The following is a 7,051-nucleotide window of genomic DNA, read 5'->3' as shown; positions in this document are numbered from 1 at the left end:
CGATCCGCCGCGATTTGTACGCTGTTATCGAATTTCAAACTATCTATTTGTAGCTTCAAATCGCCAATCTCTGCTCGATAACCCTTCTCTTTTGATAACCAGTTCCATTGCCCTTGGGATGATTCTACGAAATCTTTGAGATGCGGCCTCTTAGCCAGTCTTTCGTAAGACAGGATACCTCTAAACCAAACGTGATATCCTGGGGCGACTTCCCCTTTTGCCGTATCGATCACACAAGTGTTTGCTGTCAGATGTTGGCATTCACTCCAGATTTGGCGAACTTCTTCTTCAGGGAAATGACCGTTCGGACTGATTTCAATTGCCTGGGTACTCAAATCTTCATCTTTCGGTACCACTTGGTACCTCCCAAGTTGCCTCAAAACCCGATACGGTGCATAGGGTTGGATACTTTTCAGTCCCATCAACAGAAAGTGAGGCCGGGTTGCCGGCATGTATATGATTTCCTCGATAGGTGACCATCCAAGTGTCCATTGGATTTGGCTGACGGTGAGAGTTCGGAGAAATGAGGTCCATGATGTGACTCCCTCAGGTAAATTGAGCCCTTTGATTCTCGTGTAGAATTCTCCAATACAAGTTTTCTCTGGCGAACCATAACCCAAAAGTGAGGAGCGATGACATAAATGATCGGTCATCCACACTTGCAACAGTAGGTTACATCCTTCGAAAAAGTCACCCCTGGCTCGACAAACAGTGAGAGCCCGGAAAATGTCAGCCATAATCATAGGCGCCAGAGTACTTTTATCTTGGGTAAGCAAAGTACTGACAACCCCAGTCATTCTTAGATCGATGTGGCCGTCCTTCCTTGGGAACACTATAAGACCTAAGAAGGCCGTCATGAAAGCCAACTGCCTGTGTTCGTCCCATTTTTGTCGGCTGCCTTTACTACATAGTTTGAAATCCGGCTTATTGAAGCCGCCCTCATGACCGTATCTAGCATACATGAGATGGAGACTGCAGAAACCTTTGGCAAGATCTGGATGGTGAAATGTTCGGGGTATTTTCAGAAAATCCAAAAATCGGTGTACCGTGACAGCCCTAGGTGCAATCAAGTACTTGAACCTTAACGGAGCTTCATCACCCCCAATGTATCCCGCTATTTCCTCCAACGTCGGGGTGAGTTCGAAGTCTGAAAAATGGAATACATTGTGCGCCGAATCCCAGTAAGTGACCAATGATCTGATAATATCACCCCGAGGCTGAATGTCTAGTAAATCCGGGAGATTTTTCAAATATTTCCTCACTTTGCCTTGCCCCTCTTTGCCTAAGTCGTTCCACCATAATCGCAACTCAAAAGGGATCTTGGTCATTATTGAAAACGATTCATTTTGTATCGTGCTCATCCTGCACATTTATTTAGGGCGATAAACTTTATTAGACTCAAAAAATTAAAATTATCTAGATTTTTTTTTTTTTTGCAAAAACGGGAGGTTGGACCCGCCGAGGGTTGCCTACGTATCTCACCCCGTGCGAGAATCAAACCGGCGTAGTTCGGTCATATCGTGAATAGAGAAAATCAAATAAACCTAGCAATCAAGAATAAGTATTATTTTTGGAGAAAGATAAATACTAAAAAAAATATTTTTTTTTTGTTTTTTGCAATATTTGGACTATTAGTCCGAATTTATAAAAGGGTACTACAAAAGAGACAACACATTTTTTGAATTATGAGTTTTCCATTTTTTTTATTTTTTTATTTTTAAAATAAATACCCCCTCTTTTTTCTTAAAAAGAAAAGAACAATTTTTATATGTTTTTTTTTTAATGAATCAAACTAAAAGACAACTTTTGGTTTTATATTTTTTTTTTAGAAAAATTCCGACGAGGTTTCGACACTACTTGGACATTGGTTTTATTTTTCCAAAAAGTAATTATCTCCCTACGCTGCTATTTTTTTATTTTTTTTTTAGAAACCGGTCAGCATGCGGAACCGAAGCAAATAAATGCGCAAAACAAATAGGATGCAGCAGGGTGGTCTTTTCATTTCAGGTTGCTTGTCCTAGACGGACCCAACCCCTGTGTTGAGCCCCCTAAGTCAAATGCAACATGATGCAAATAAGCGTTCCTACGAGGGATCCGGCATGAAGTCGAGTTATACTAGGTTTAAACCTTGGTACTTGTTCTAGACTGTGTACCCGAGCGGACAACTCGAGTCGAGGAGGGGCAACTTACCGGGAACCAAAAGGTCGTCCGGCTTCGTAACTTATCCGTCCTCTTTCTTATTTCGGGCATTGACACTAACAGAATAGGGAGTCTCGACCAGCGAGCTTCTCCCCGGAGGTGAAGAGAGAAGGGTTTCGGCACAGTTTATATACAGTTCAGATAATATCAAAGCGGTAAAAGACAACATTTAGCACGTTATGCAAAAAACATGTAATAAAGATCAGATAATAAAGCCAAATATAACAATTATTCTAAGCTCGAATTCTTGAACCCTGAACCAGAGATTCTGGGTTCGAATCCCCAGCAGAGTCGCCAGAGCTGTCACACCTCCTTTTTGCGCGCCCCGCCCCGAGGGGTAAGATGCGCGGGTGGAGTTTTTCCAATTTAAGTGACAATATTCGAAATGGGATTATTTATTTAATTCAGAGTCGCCACTTGGGAAAGGTTTGGCTTTTGGTGTCCCAAGTCATCGGTTTATCTTGAATCCCAAATCGAGGAAATTTTCGACTTTTCCAAATGAAGTCTGCGAACCAGAAATTCTAAGTAAGGAATTCTGTTGACCCGAGGGAAGGTGTTAGGCACCCTCGAATCCCGTGGTTCTAGCACGGTCGCTTAAATTGTTATAATGGCTAAATATCTGATTTAAATACAGGTTGTGACTTATGTGCTTTTATTAAGTTTAAACCGCTTTTATTATTATCATTTATTTTATAGAATTACAACGTCGTGAAAATGCATCTCGAACCACGTCACAATCAATGCACCCCTAGTTGTTAACACATTTTGACTCCGTTGAGACTTGGATTTGGGTCACATCAATGTGCACCCGATTTTTAAGAATATAATTTACTAAAGTCGCGCCTAAAGAATCTAAACGCATTATTATCTTTGGGGAAGGCAGTGGAATTCACTAAACAGTCCGTCCCAAATTCTAAGTATTTATCATGATCAATTATTGAGGGCCCCGCAATTTGCATTTTTATTCGGCGAGGCTCGTCTCATTATTTTAGAAGGGTACCCTACAATGGCTACATTTCTACTACGTTTATCTTTAAAGAGAAGGACGATGCCGAACTTTGCTTGTTTGAACAAATACAGACTGAATCCTCATTATGTTCGCCGAACCTAAACTTGTTTGATTACCTGATTGATTGTTCATGAGGTGAGGGTTACCTCATGCTTTGTCTTCATCGAGTGAATACGCTTATTAATTTGCTAAATGAGATTGCAACAAACTAACAACATATATTGAGTTATGTTTAACGACCTCCAAGTTCCATTTTAACACTCTAACCTATTTGAAATTGATAAACGAAATCGGCTGTTTATTAGGAAAATTACTACTAAATGAACTCAAAATGACTATTAGTTTCTCTCAACAATCATCACATTATTTCGAAACAAAGAATCTATACCGAAACCCGATATGGAACTTATATTGGAGCACATAATCTGACAGGAAAGTTAGCCTTCATAGCCAAACTCTTAATGTGACTGCGTGAGGGTTTGTTTGGGATACATTTATCCCGGACCTAGTACCATAGATTTGTCAATCCAGTGGTCTAGGCAAAATACATACAAGTACTTACCATGACTCTATGTTATACAATCATAACTAAATCAAGCAAGTGTTATACTGAACTGAATGTATACCAAATTAAACATGCTGTCATACTGTCATTACTGTTGAGCCATGCTATCTAACAGTTCATCTTAAACAGAATGTATGCTAGTTTATACAGAATATTTGCAGTTTGCAGTAAAATACAGGCCCAACTAACATTCGAACTATCTTTTTACACCAATGCTATAACATAAACTGGTGTTCATTTCTTTATTTATGCTTCAACTTCAAACTTTCAACAATACATGGTTCAAAGGTTGTGTACCTGGGAATATTTGCAATTGAAGAAGAGGGCAATCAGTAGAGTAACAATGAACAAATGCAGCAGCAGTAACAGTAGCAGCAGGGCAGTATAGCAACAGCACCAAGAAACACAACTCACAAAACAAATGGAGTGAGATCAACCCCAACTAAACCAAACTTTCGAGTAGAACAAACAACAAACAAGCAGACTCAGTTGTGAGAAATCAGTGTTTGCACAGAACAGGTCCAGATTTAGTGAAGTCAGAAACAAAAGGAAAGGAAGCAACTTCTGGTTTTGTCTGTCTGAGTTATCAGACAAAAATTCTTTTCCAGTTTTCTGTTTCCAAAAAATTGAACTCTCAGGTGTTCCCTCTTAGTATCTCTTTGTATGTCTTTCCAGCTCTCTCTTTCAAAACCCCTCACTGTGTGTGTATATTTTCTTTTTACAGCCCTCAAGGTCCAGTTTTTTCAATCTTTTTCCTCTCTTTTTCAATCAGATGTCCTCCTCCTTTTATATGCCTTCCTTAACCCTTTTAACAGCCTGTTTTTAGAGTATCCCAGTACCCTCCCATGTGCCTTTAACCTTTTTCAGTTCCACTTTAGTTAATTAGGTATAAAAACCCCATCATTCCCTGGCAGATTTAACTTTTTCATTTTATTTAACTAAAAGCAAGTATGGGCAGTAGGATATGTTGACAGCATATGCTGTCAAACCATTTTAAAATTAAACAAAGACCTTTATGCAGGCCACAGCACAAAGCACATGAGATGCACCAATGCACATGCTGTGCACGAGTGCACATGCCTTCCAATTCAGAATCTAAACACAAACAATCCAACAGCTATAAGTAAACTAAACTGGCTCTTAATTGATTCAGGCAAATGTTCAATAGAAGCAAATCGATTTTACTTTGTTCAGACAGTTGAAACTAATTGACGACACATGTCGACTCGACTATATTAGCATTAACATACACAATCGTAGCCAAAAATCAAACATTTAAACAATATCGATACATGGTTTGAATTATACTGACTAAGCAGAAATGCACTCGAGGAGTTAACTAGTCAGTCCAAACTCGAAACACAACCAATACACATGCCTTATCAGAACAGGAGGGGGGAATTTAGACAAACACAGAGGTTTAAGTAAAGTGGACAAACAAAGTTGATAAAATCAAAACAAATATGAACAGATTTTTAAACAATCACACGGACTAAAACAAATAAAGGAAAGCAAGCACACTTACCTTAAAACTTGAAAAGTTAACAGTTTGAACTCGGATTTGGACAAACTTTTCTTAAGGCTGAATGGACTTTAATCGAAGTGTTTCTCAGATGAGAAACACTTTGATTAAAGTCCATTAGACCTTAATCTCTTCGGTTGAACCGGTATGAACCAGTGACGAAGAACTACACAATTCTTCAAAACTCAGATCCGGGATTCATGCTTCCCTGATCAGATTCGGACCAAACCAAGTATGGTTTGGTCACGAGGGGGGTCTGGGGAGTATCTGGTGTGAAGCTGGGGTTGGTTGGTGTAGATCGAGTTTTGACTCGAATCTTCAAACAAAGATTCGAGGACCTGGAGGGTGATTCGAACCAAATGGTTTACATGTCTATGTTCAGGGTGGTGAGGGGGTTCCATGGTGTTCAGGGCGAGGTCACCAGCGTTCATGCCGCCGGTTTTCATGGTGAAGAATACAGGGGCGGCTCTAGGGTTTGTGGGTTTGGGTGAAGACGACGAGGCTAGGGTATTGGATACGGGGGCAGGGTAAGGATCTAGGCTTATATAGTTAGTGGGTGGGTTGATCTCAACCGTTAGATCAATCTAAATCTACGGTTTGGATCTGATGGTCTTAAGTGAAACGGTGTCGTTTCAAGTGTTGAGGGTTGGGGTCGGTCCGGGTGAGACGGGTCGGGTTTATTGGTGGGTTATGGGGAATTGATCTTGGCCGTTGATCAATTCGAGATCAACGGCCCAGATCAACCTGTACCAAAACGACGTCGTTCGGATTCTCTAGGCATCAGGTGGTCTGGACCGGGCAGGCCTGGGTTTTGGGCTGTTCGTTTGGGCCAATTTTGTTAAAATTGGCCCAAATCCGGAAGAATAAAGGGGCCCTTTCTTTTTTTTTTATTATTTTTTTTTATTTCTTTTCCTTATTTATTTAAAAACAAAACTAAACAACAAAAAAAATCAAAAATTAAATACACACTCAATACAATTATTCGCACACACACTAAAATATTTCAAAACAAGTAAAATCAAACAAAACAAAATCACGGACAAAGATGTCTGTTTATGCCTTTCTATTTAAACCATGTTACGGTTCAAATTATGCATGACACGTACGCATTTTTCAATTTTGTTTTAATAAAGTAAATAAATAAAATGGGCCAAAGTCACAAATAAATCAACAAAGTACCGCACAGAAATCCAAAAATTGTACAGCAGGACCAACTTTATTCTTTTGGAGCGACTGTCGCGCAAAAACAAAAATCACGTGCTCACAACTCTCTCTCTTAGGAATGACTTGTGAGTCAAGCCTCACTTCCACATTTGCTTCCCCTGAAACGTCGCTAAACTTACACTTCAAATATTCTGTTTTGGTCCTACTCAACTTGAAACCTTTAGACTCCAGGGTCTGCCTCCATTCCTCCAGTCTCTCGTTAACACCGCCTCGCGTCTCATCAATTAGAACTATGTCATCAGCGAACAACATATACCAAGGCACCTCCCATTGAATATGGTGTGTCAGTGCGTCCATCGCCAGAACAAATACGAACGGGCTGAGCGCAGATCCTTGGTATAACCCCATAACCACCAGAAAAGGCTTTGAGTCACCTTCCACTATCCTAACCCGAGTCTTAGCTCCATCATACACATCTTTTATCGCCTAATATAATATACCGGTACATCTATCACCTCCAAACATCTCTAAAGAACATCCCTAGGGACCTTGTCATACGCCTTCTCTAGGTCAATAACACCATGTGCAAATT

This window comes from Nicotiana tabacum, chromosome 18, assembly GCF_000715075.1.
Source record: "Nicotiana tabacum cultivar K326 chromosome 18, ASM71507v2, whole genome shotgun sequence".
Classification (NCBI taxonomy): Eukaryota; Viridiplantae; Streptophyta; class Magnoliopsida; order Solanales; family Solanaceae; genus Nicotiana; species Nicotiana tabacum.
This window is presented reverse-complemented; position numbering follows the sequence as displayed.